The sequence below is a fragment of the Toxotes jaculatrix genome, chromosome 16 (genome assembly GCF_017976425.1).
Source record: "Toxotes jaculatrix isolate fToxJac2 chromosome 16, fToxJac2.pri, whole genome shotgun sequence".
NCBI classification, from domain to species: Eukaryota; Metazoa; Chordata; class Actinopteri; family Toxotidae; genus Toxotes; species Toxotes jaculatrix.
Window position 1 is genome coordinate 1,571,927 of NC_054409.1, and position 11,430 is coordinate 1,583,356.

An 11,430-nucleotide genomic window follows, 5' to 3' on the forward strand; every position below is an offset into this window, starting at 1 on the left:
TCACAAATGTTTTTCATTGACATTATTTGCTGCCTGTGTGCTGTTAAATTTTACAGTTTTAAGACAGCAGTTATTTCAAAGTGTCATGTATTGAATTTTTCAATGTATTTTTCACAAATAAAAGCAAAAAAAAAAAAAAAAAATTAACAGGATGGTGTTTGGTGGTCATTTTCCCATAAAACTGAATAATGTAATAATGAATACATTTTAATTCTGAAAACTGTAAATGAAACACATTTTGAGTTTGAGGTGTCAACACTGGAGAAGAGTTTATATCGAAATTAACTAAATTTTAAAAATTCAACTCCAGGAACAGAGTTATTTTAACTCACTCAGAGTTTATTCCAGAGGCTAAAATTAGCTGTGTGTGCAGTATTTCCAGCTTTACACATGAACTTGTACAAAAATAAACACTTCTGTAGTGATGAAGAAAAGTGTCCATGTAACATTTAGGGCTTGACCATGGTTCCTGGCCCCTAAACAGAGGAGGAGCAGAGAAAATGTGGGCCAATAGGAGCTGTTTTAGGGTACTGAGTAAAGTTGATCATTTTGAATGTGATTTCCAGAAATGTCATCTCTATATTGTTTCCAAACCTCTTTGCACTCACCCCACCAGGGATGGCAGCTGAGATGTTCAGATAAACAGAAGTGAACCATGAAGCACGTGCTGGGTTAAACATCATCACTGGCTGACAGATGAAGTCCAGGGTAAGAAAGCTGAGAGCAGAGGAGGAACTAATTCAGAAAGTGTGATATCATAGAGAGCAGTGGTGGAGGAAGTACTGAAGCTTAGTACTAAAGTAAAAGGACAAATATAAAAGTACTCACGCAATGGGTTGTCTCAGTGTTGGGGCTGTGCCATATACAGTATATATATATTTTAATTACTTTATTAATCCCTCCTGGGGAAATTACTCTCTGCATTTTACCAAGGGGGGACTTGTAGGTTTCAGCAGTGAGGATCACTTCTGCGTTCAAAAAGCTGCAGTTCCTCGGCTGCCGCTGGGGGCTGGCTCCAGAAGTGAGCAGTTCTCTATTGACCCCCATGTTAAAATAATTACAGCCTAAAAAACATATTTACAGCCTGGTCCATTTTTTGTTTTTGGTCTCTACTGGTCTCTAATATTGTTTATGTCATTCTAATAACATGTTATACTATAATGCAGTTTGTAGTATAATTGAATTATTATATCTGAAGAAAGGCTCCATTGTTTTTTCCAGTTTAAATGTTCTGCCTGCCTCAGTTTGTGAATTTGTTCCTGTACAAGTTCCAGTCGTGTTCTCACATGAATGAAATGGCAAATCACAAAATTCACCAGCCTCAGCCAATCAGAAAATTGGATGAAATGTTATCTGCAGTACCAGAGTGTGTTCAATAGGGGGGGCTCTAGAGCACTGGCTGACACACACAGCTCTGTGTTTACTAATGTGGACATCTTCTGAAACATATACAGATCGTTCATTGGGACTAAAGAAGAAGAAGACATATGGTGAATAATAATATATGTCTTGTGTACTTTGTACAGCAGACACATAATGATGCCTCAACTTACTGCATAACCATGAACCTCCAAGATCTGCTCCATCACACCACATGATGGAACTGATTCATCAAATTTATCACTTTGGGTTCAGCCTCTGTGAATGAAGAAAAAAAGATCAAATAAAGTCCAGGTGGAGGGTGGAGGAGGTGGAGGAGTCTCAGTGTGTCTGCAGAGACTGTGTAGAAGGACAGAGCAGCAGCAGAGCAGTCCAGATACACTGATGATTCTCTTTCAGATCCAGAGGAACACACAGGGATGATGGTGGACTTGACAGTGGAGCTGTTCTCAGAGCAGTTCAGACTGCAGCACTGAGAGTCTTCTCCACTTCTTCTGCTTCCTCTGTCAGTCACTGCTGGATGAAGCTCTCCTCTCCACTCTACCTCCCAGTAACATGGACCAATCAGAGCCTCTCTACACACAAGCTGCTGCTGCTTCAACCTCTCTGGATCATCAGGACACAGCTCGTCCTCTCTCAACACACACACCGTCCTCTTCACTCTCTCCTTTAGAACAGCCTCCATCTGTTGAGAGAAGAAGACAGACAACAGAGGTGATAAATCAGTGTTTACAGAGACTCACTTCATCAGCTGTCAGTCACTGATGCAGCACATCCAGTATAAAGAGCAGCAGGGACTTCAGTCCTGTTCAGAGCAGAAGTGGAGCAGCTGTGTAGTGTAGCAGCTTCCTCTCAGCTCTCATGTTAACGTATTGGAGTGAAGACACTGAGCTGGAAGCTCACACACCTGCAGAGACTTTTAGCATTAAGTCTGTTTACTCTGAACATTTCACTCAAGTCCACAGTGGAAATAAACTGCTGAGTCATGAAGCTTCATTACTGCACAAACAGTTTAGTGATGGATTCACTGCTGTTACATGTCAACTCATGTTCCATTTAAAGAAAGAGTCTCTGTGTGTTGATGAACATCTGATCTGCTTCTGAAATATCAGCTGACAAATAAACATGGAGGCTGTCACTGAAAGTATCTGACAGATGGACAGATATACAGATGTGATCACTGGACTTCAGCAGAGGTTCTGCTCTGTATCAGACCACATGCTGACAAAATGTCATGATGCTTCTCTGAAATCAGAGCCAGTGATTTGCAGGCTGCAGTCAGACTGATCTCAGAGCTGTGACAAAGATCAAACTCATCAATTCTTTACTGTTGAAATGAGAGAACAAACAGTCTCAGATTAGATGTGATGGTAGGACAGTTGGACCAATGAGGACAACTGTCTCTACACATCCTGTGAGGCTGTCAGCTGTGATCCAGCTTTATTTCCTGTTGACATGAACACAACAGCAACAACAACAACAGATCACAATAAGCTTGTGGCTGCTGTGACTGGCTGACTGTCCTCTGCGTCTCTGTCTTTCTGTCCCATCCTGAGGCCTGTCCCCGTTCTCCTCTCAAAGCTTCAATGAGGAAAGCAGCCACTGAGAAGGTTGGAGGTTTACAGGAGACACTGGATCTTTGCTTTGATACGAACTGTGTTTAGTACAATACTGATGAAAGCAGCATGGACTGACTCCAACCCTCTACTGACCTCAGAGTCTCCAGTCTACAGTTTGGACTCTCAGACAGATCCTTCACTCCTGAGTCCTGCAGCTTGTTGCCCCACAGGTACAGGTGTCTCAGATGGGAGGGGTTGGACTTCAGAGCTGAGGCCAGAGAAGCACAGCTGATCTCTGACAAACTGCAGGAACTCAATCTGAATAAAGAATAAATCATGTGGATAAAAATCATTTCTAATCCAATCAGATATGTCCTAATCAATGAGCTTTCACTAACATGAGTAGAGGGACTTTGTCCTTCTCTTATTGTGGATCATCATAATGTCAGTCTTCTACACACATTATCCAAATGTCACCACAACACTACAACATACAACTATTCATGTCAACACAGATTCATAACATGCTGCTGAGCTCAGTCAAGTCTGGAATTAGATGATAAAGATCAAATCAGACATGTTGGACTAAAAACTGTCTTTGATTAACCACTGAAATGGATCAAATTTCAAATGTTCAGTCCTGTCTTGCTTGGTCCTGGTCTCTATCCTGCAGATCAGCTCAGAAAAGTAGATCCCTCCATACTTAAAAACCACAGACCAGAATCCAATCTACCATTTTAAAGTAACATTTTAGAAAAGCTTGTTTTCAATCAGCTAAATATTTTTTAATTTTTTAAATATATTTCAGACCAATCATAGTACTGAGGCTGTACTAGTCAAGATTGTAAATGACCTCAGGTGATTATGGATATGAAAAAAAACCAAAACAAAAAAACCCCCAAAAACAAATAAACAAAAAATCACCTGTATTAGTATCACTTCACTTAAGTGCAGCTTTTGACTTAAGGTCACACCATTCTTTTAGATAGACTTCACATCCTGACTGGCCTCTTTGGTACTGTTTTTATTTGGTTCAAGTCTTATCTTACTGACAGAGAATTTTATGTTAGCATGGGCGAATGTTCTTCTAAAAGCTATAAATTAAATGATGGTGTTCCCCAAGGTTCAATTTTAGGTCCTACACTTTTTAACCTTTACATGCTGCCACTTGGAAATGTCATCAGGAAACAGTGCATGAGCTTCCATAGCTATGCTGATGATAAACAGCTTTACAGTGACCCAGGGCCACTCCAGGCTCTTTTTAACTTTATTTTAGATATCAAGTTATGGATGGCAGAAAATTTTCTACAGCTCAATCAGGACAGTCTCTGGCACTAAACGCCTGTAAACAAGTGAAAAACCAAGGAGTCATCTTCAACTCAGATCTTAGTTTTGAGCCTCACATTAAAAATGTAATTAAACTGCTTTTTATCATCTGAAGAACATTGCCAGAGTGCAACCATTTCTCTCTCAAGCCAATGCAGAGACATTGCTGCAGGCTCTGATCACCTGCAGAATTGATTACTGCAACACTCTGCTTTCTGGTCTCCCTAAGAAGAACATATCTAAGCTACAGCTGCTTCAAAGTTCAGCAGCATGTGTACTGACAAAGACCAGACAGAGAGCACACATTACACTGATTTTAAAGTCTCTGCACTGGCTTCCTGTCTGCTTCAGAACTGATTTTAAGATCCCTTTATTGGTTTATGAAGCTCTTAATGGTCTTGGTCCAACCTATTTATCATATTTGCTTTTAACCTATGAGCCCTCTAGAACCCTCTGGTCTTCTGGTAGTGGCCTTTTAATTAAACCTAAAGTCAGAACAAAAACCTATGGAGAAACTTCCTTTTATTACTATGGTCCACGTCTCTGTAACAGCCTCCCTGAAGACCTGAGGGCAGCAGAGAACTCTGATACTTTTAGAAGCAAACTCAAGACCTACCTCTTTAATCTGGCTTTTAATTGAAGTTTATTTGTTTATTTGTCTGTTTATCCACGTTAGTCTGTTTTATTACTCATTTATTTATATATATATTTATTGTTTGTTTGTTTTTGTTTGTACTTTTGTTTGTTTCTTGGTTTGTTTACGGGATTTCTGTATTTACTCCGTCAAATTTTCTCTTTTAACATTTTTCTGATCATTTTTCAAACTTCACTTTGATTTCTTTTAAATTATTCACTTTATTCTATTATCATTTTGATTGTTCCTGTTATTTATTTGTTTTATATTATTTTGCTATTTTGATTATTTATCCTGCCTCCAGTGTTTTCTCATTGCAAAGCCTTGAGATTTATGATAGTATTTCCTGAGTTCCTGTTTTTAGTGGAAACTTCACTTAACTGTGGTTATTGATGGATTTTGGGTGTGTGTCTGTGTGGAGTGGAGGGACTAACACTGTGTACAGCACAATGTATTTGTATGAAAAGTGCTATAAAAATAACATCTGATTGATTGAACTGACTGAAATGAAGTGAAACAGAAGGAATAATTCTTAGTCTGAGAGAAGAAAAAGTCACAATATGGAACAACTATTTACAATGTCATTCATTCATTCATTCAAGATGAATGGATTCAAGTTCTGTATGAATATAAACCAGGTTCAGTTGTGGATTAAAGATATAAGATCTACAACAGTAACAGTAACTGACCTCAGAGTCTCCAGTCTACAGTGTGGACTCTCCAGAAAACCACACAGCAGCTTCACTCCTGAATCCTGCAGCTTGTTGTAGCTCAGGTCCAGGTGTCTCAGATGGGAGGGGTTGGACTTCAGAGCTGAGGCCAGAGAAGCACAGCTGATCTCTGACAAACTGCAGGAACTCAATCTGAATAAAGAATAAATCATGTAGATAAAAATCATTTCTAATCCAATCAGATATGTCCTAATCAATGAGCTTTCACTAACATGAGTAGAGGGACTTTGTCCTTCTCTTATTGTGGATCATCATAAGGTTTACAATTGATAATGTCAGACCAAGGATATAATGTAGAAGTACAATAATTATTTTTAAGTTTCCTACTTAATTAGTAACAAATTATTATGAGAGTGTGATGCATGTTAAAACAGTAACAGTAAATTAACTATTTCAGTTTCCAAAGCAGGAAGGAGAAAAGCAGTTAACTTCTTATAGGCTCAGTCTGACTGAGATGTTCATTTATAATCATATGAAATCTTTAAGTGTGTGGACAGTTTTTCTAATAGACATCAGAGGATTTAGTTTTAATCAACAATTATCATCACAAAGTCTCCTCATGTTATTCTGAGCTGCAGTGATGAAATAAGAGTAAAAGCATCAACAGTGTCAGGAATTCTGTCAGATTAAAGAATCTTTGTTCACTTCAAATGAAACTAGAATATTTATTATGTTGTTGTTTAGTGATAAACTCTCCTTCCGGTTGTTTTAAAACCAGAGTGAACAGATGGAAAACCTCCAACAGAAAAATGATTCAACTCATCTAGAAATTTTTTTGTCACTTTGTTATAAACACTTTTGTCCCATTTGGGATCCTGTAGGAATGATGATTCCATCTTTTCCAGTGATCTGATTGGTCAATATTTGGGCTGTTGACAGGTTTTGATCTGATCCTCTGAAGTTGACCTGCTCCAGAGCAGGTTAGCTGTGCAGCATAAGTTACCATGGCGATGTAACCTGTTCACAAGTGAACCACCTTCATAATTCTGAAAACCCAGAGTTAAACCTGAAGTTACCGGGCTAATCCCAAATCCTGATTCACAGTACAGGTCTCTGATCAGCTCAGGAAATCTAGAACTAAACCCATGTTAAAGTGAAGAGAAAGTATTTTAATCCCAAAGATGCTGATTTAATAAAGTTTGTACTTAGATGATAAATATCAACTCAGATGAAGACGAATAAAATCCTCTTCATTGTTAAAGTTTTTACATGACCTTCTGCTTTATGAACTTTGTAGCTGAATAGGTTTTTGTAATTAAATGTGAGGGTTGAGTTAGGCTTAGAGGCCTGGCTGGTTTAGGTTTGTAACTCCACCCACTAATGGGTAGGAATAGATATGCCTGTCTTTAAAAGCCCAGGTGAGGGTGCAGCACTTCCTCTTTGTCTGAGGCCTCCTGTGAGCAGTGCTTTGGTGTGTGCAGGTGAGGGAAAGTTGGATTTGGAGAGAGAGACAAAGGGAAAAGGTTATTTGTTTTGTTAATAGAGGTATTTTCTGATTCCACAGATCTGTGCAGTCCTGTGCGCCTGTAGGCTGTTGATGCCATGCTCAAGAGGTTGGATGTGGTTCAACAAAACTCAGCTCGTTCCCTGTGTTCTATAGCAATGTGTGTTTCCATCTGACAGGAAGACTGAGGGTTGCACCTTGTTGAGTCTTATCCACTGAACCAGACAGAGCCAGGGGATTCTGTAGTAGGCCCCCACATGTCCTTAAGTATAAAACTTATTTAAAGGCAGTGTAGTGGGGCTGTATCCCCTAAAGTATTAATACACATTTTTAATAGTTGTTGTCGCCTCTTTCAGGCCCAGATCCAGACTGCTGCTTTGCCTGAGCGGTTCTTTTATTGGCTGGCTTTATTTACTTCACATGTTGTTTTTACAGGGACTGATGTAATGATTCTGCTGCACTGACATTAGTTCCTGTGAACTCATTATTGAGTTTTTAATTATCTGTCCATATTAGTCCTTTCTTGTTCATTTTATCTGAACCAACTGATTTCAATTGTTTTTATTTTTAGGTAGAGGTCCAGCCTGTGGGGAGCAGTTTGCAGGGTACACACTCTGCATGCTGTGTGGTAATATAAATGGTGGCAATCACATAGTCATGTCTTGAATTTTCTCATGTGTAGTTCAGTGTTTGTAGACTTGCAGTGTTTGAAGTGTTTTCTAGTGGGACCAGCACCAGGTGAGCACATGGTGTGAGTATAAGCAGGTTGTGATAGAATCTCCCCACAGTGAGGACTCTACCATTGTTTTAAACTGTTATTGTTGCATTCAGTTGGTGCTATCTAGGTTATTTCAATACTGTAGAATAAATGCTATCATTTGTACTTACCTGAGTGCTTTTGTTCTTTCAGGCCTGTTAGTTCTCAACACTTCCTGTCTTAATTATCTAGGTTTAAATAAACTTAATATTTGTTTGAATGCATGTCTGCTACTCTTCCTTTTTGAACTTTTTACATATTTGTGTCACCACTCAGTATCAGTAAGTTATATTACTTTGAGCTTTATCATTTTAACTCCTCAGACCTCTCTACACTCTGAGTTAGGTCACATGAACTGAAATGAAGTGAAACTGAAGGAATAATTCTTAGTCTGAGATAAGAAAAAGTCACAATATGGAACAACAACTATTTACAATCTCATTCATTCATTCACTCATTCAAGTGAATGGATTCAAGTCTGGATGAAGATAAACCAGGTTCAGTTGTGGATTAAAAATATAAGATCTACAACAGTAACAGACAGTGAACTGACCTCAGAGTCTCCAGTCTACAGTGTGGACTCTCCAGAAAACCACACAGCAGCTTCACTCCTGAATCCTGCAGCTTGTTGTAGCTCAAGTCCAGGTGTCTCAGATGGGAGGGGTTGCACTTCAGAGCTGAGGCCAGAGAAGCACAGCTGAACTGTGACAACCAGCAGGAACTCAACCTGAATAAAGAATCATGTGGATAAAAATCATTTCTAATCCAATCAGATATGTCCTAATCAATGAGCTTTCACTAACATGAGTAGAGGGATTTTGTCCTTCTCTTATTGTGGATCATCATAATGTCAGCCTTCTACACACATCATCCAAATGTCACCACAACATTCATACAACTATTCATGTCAACACAGATTCATAACATGCTGCTGACCTCAGTCCAGTCTGGAATTAGAAGATAAAGATCAAATCAGAAATGTTGGACTAAAAACTGACTTTGATTCACCACTGAAATGGATCAAACTTCAAATGTTCAGTCCTGATCCAGGAAAAATGTCTTGCTTGGTGATCACATGACCCAAATAAGAAAGAAAAGCTAGAAATAATTTACAATTGATATTGTCAGATAAATGATATAATGTAGATAAGTACAAGAATTATTTTTAAGTTTCTTACTTCATTAGCAACAAATTATTATGACAGTGTGATGCATGTAAAAAAGGAATAGTGAATTAACTCTTTCAGCTTCCAAAGCAGGAAGGAGAAAAGCAGTTAACTTCTTATAGGCTCAGTCTGACTGAGATGTTCATTTATAATCATATGAAATCTTTAAGTGTGTGGACAGTTTTTCTAACAGACATCAGAGGGTTTAGTTTTAATCAACAATTCTCATCACAAAGTCTCCTCATGTTATTCTGAGCTGCAGTGATGCAATAAGAGTAAAAGCATCAACAGAGTCAGGAATTCTGTCAGATTAAAGAATCTTTGTTCACTTCAAATGAAACTAGAATATTTATTATGTTGTTGTTTAGTGATAAACTCTCCTTCTGTTTGTTTTAAAACCAGAGTGAACAGATGGAAAACCTCCAACAGAAAAATGATTCAACTCATCTAGAAATTTTTTTGTCACTTTGTTATAAACACTTTTGTCCCATTTGGAATCCTGTAGGAATGATGATTCCATCTTTTCCAGTGATCTGATTGGTCAATATTTGGGCTGTTGACAGGTTTTGATCTGATCCTCTGAAGTTGACCTGCTCCAGAGCAGGTTAGCTGTGCAGCATAAGTTACCATGGCGATGTAACCTGTTCACAAGAGAACCACCTTCGTAATTCTGAAAACCCAGAGTTAAACCTGAAGTTACCTGGCTAATCCCAAATCCTGAGTCACAGTACAGGTCTCTGATCAGCTCAGTAAATCTAGAACTAAACCCATATTAAAGTGAAGAGAAAGTATTTTAATCCCAAAGATGCTGATTTAGTAAAGTTTGTGCTTCTCATTTACACTGTGGTTATTGATGGATTTTGGGTGTGTGTCTGTGTGGGGTGGAGGGACTAACACTGTGTACAGCACTTTGTGTTACAATGTATATGTATGAAAAGTACTATGAAAATATCTGATTGATTGAACTGACTGAAATGAAGTGAAACTGAAGGAATAATTCTTATTGTGAGATAAGAAAAAGTCACAATATGGAACAACAACTATTTCAAATCTCGTTCATTCATTCATTCAAGATGAATGGATTCAAGTCTGGATGAAGATAAACCAGGTTCAGTTGTGGATTAAAGATATAAGATCTACAACAGTAACAGACAGTGAACTGACCTCAGAGTCTCCAGTCTACAGTGTGGACTCTCCAGAAAACCACACAGCAGCTTCACTCCTGAATCCTGCAGCTTGTTGTTGTCACTCAGGTCCAGGTGTCTCAGATGGGAGGGGTTGGACTTCAGAGCTGAGGCCAGAGAAGCACAGCTGATCTCTGACAAACTGCAGGAACTCAATCTGAATAAAGAATAAATCATGTGGATAAAAATCATTTCTAATCCAATCAGATATGTCCTAATCAATGGAATGAAGCTTCATCAATCTGACTCAGACAAATGTGTAGAAGAATACTGAATTCTCCCATTCTGCTCTGATATATTCAGACCTCTGTTCTTGGCTGAAGGTGTGTGTTTCCTGATTCTACTCTCCTCTACACCAGGAGAGAAAACACCTGCTTCTGACTTATTTAACACAAAATATGGAAAGACTTTAAAGGAGCAGTGTGGAGGATTTAGGGAGATTTATTGGCAGAAATGGAAGATAATATTCATGATTATGTTTCAAGTAGAGTTTAGTCGTCTGAAATGTGAATTTGATTTATCAGGTTTACATGAAAACAAAAAGAGTCAAAATAACATGAATAGATTAACAATGAATGTAGAATGTAAGAGTTACTAATAAACAGAAAAACTTAACAGCAATAATCACAACCAACTGAAACATCTACATTTGACAAACAATCTCAGAAAAACACACAGCTGACCTAAAGATTATAAAACTATTATGAGAATAATGAGAATAATTTCATACTGTGTATATCTGAAAAAACTAAACTACTAATCTACACTGACTGATAATGTTAAAGATCATGTCTGGACTTACACAGCCTTTTTGCAGTTTCCCACAGCTGGGATCAGTCTCTGTCGTCCCTCCAGTGATGTGTTGTACTTCTTCAGGTCCAACTCATCCAGAACCTCCTCTGACATCTGCAGAACGTAGGCCAGAGCTGAACAGTGGATCTCAGAGAGTCTCTTCTCTGATCTGTTCTCTGACTTCAGGAACTGTTGGATCTCCTGGTGTACAGAGCAGTCGTTCATCTCCATCAGACAGAGGAAGATGTTGATGCTTCTGTCAGGAGAGATATCATCTCTGTTCATCTTCTTCAGGTTGTTGATGGCTCTCTGGATGATTTCTGGTCTGTTCTCTGTCTGACCCAGAAGGCCTCCTAAGAGTCTCTGGTTGGACTCCAGAGACAGGCCATGAAGGAAGCGAACAAACAGGTCCAGGTGGCCATTTTTACTTTGGAGGGATTTCTCCATGGAATCCCTC

The 11,430-nt window shown here is 38.7% G+C and overlaps 1 long non-coding RNA gene across 1 annotated transcript; it reads right to left on the reverse strand.

The window, feature by feature from the left end:
* Positions 1-2,011: 2,011 nt before the first annotated feature.
* LOC121195370 lies at positions 2,012-5,631 on the reverse strand. Its single transcript, XR_005895465.1, has 3 exons — positions 5,589-5,631; positions 3,093-3,257; positions 2,012-2,065 (listed from the first exon to the last, which is right to left on the reverse strand). It is a non-coding gene; the product is annotated as an uncharacterized LOC121195370 (long non-coding RNA).
* Positions 5,632-11,430: the final 5,799 nt, after the last annotated feature.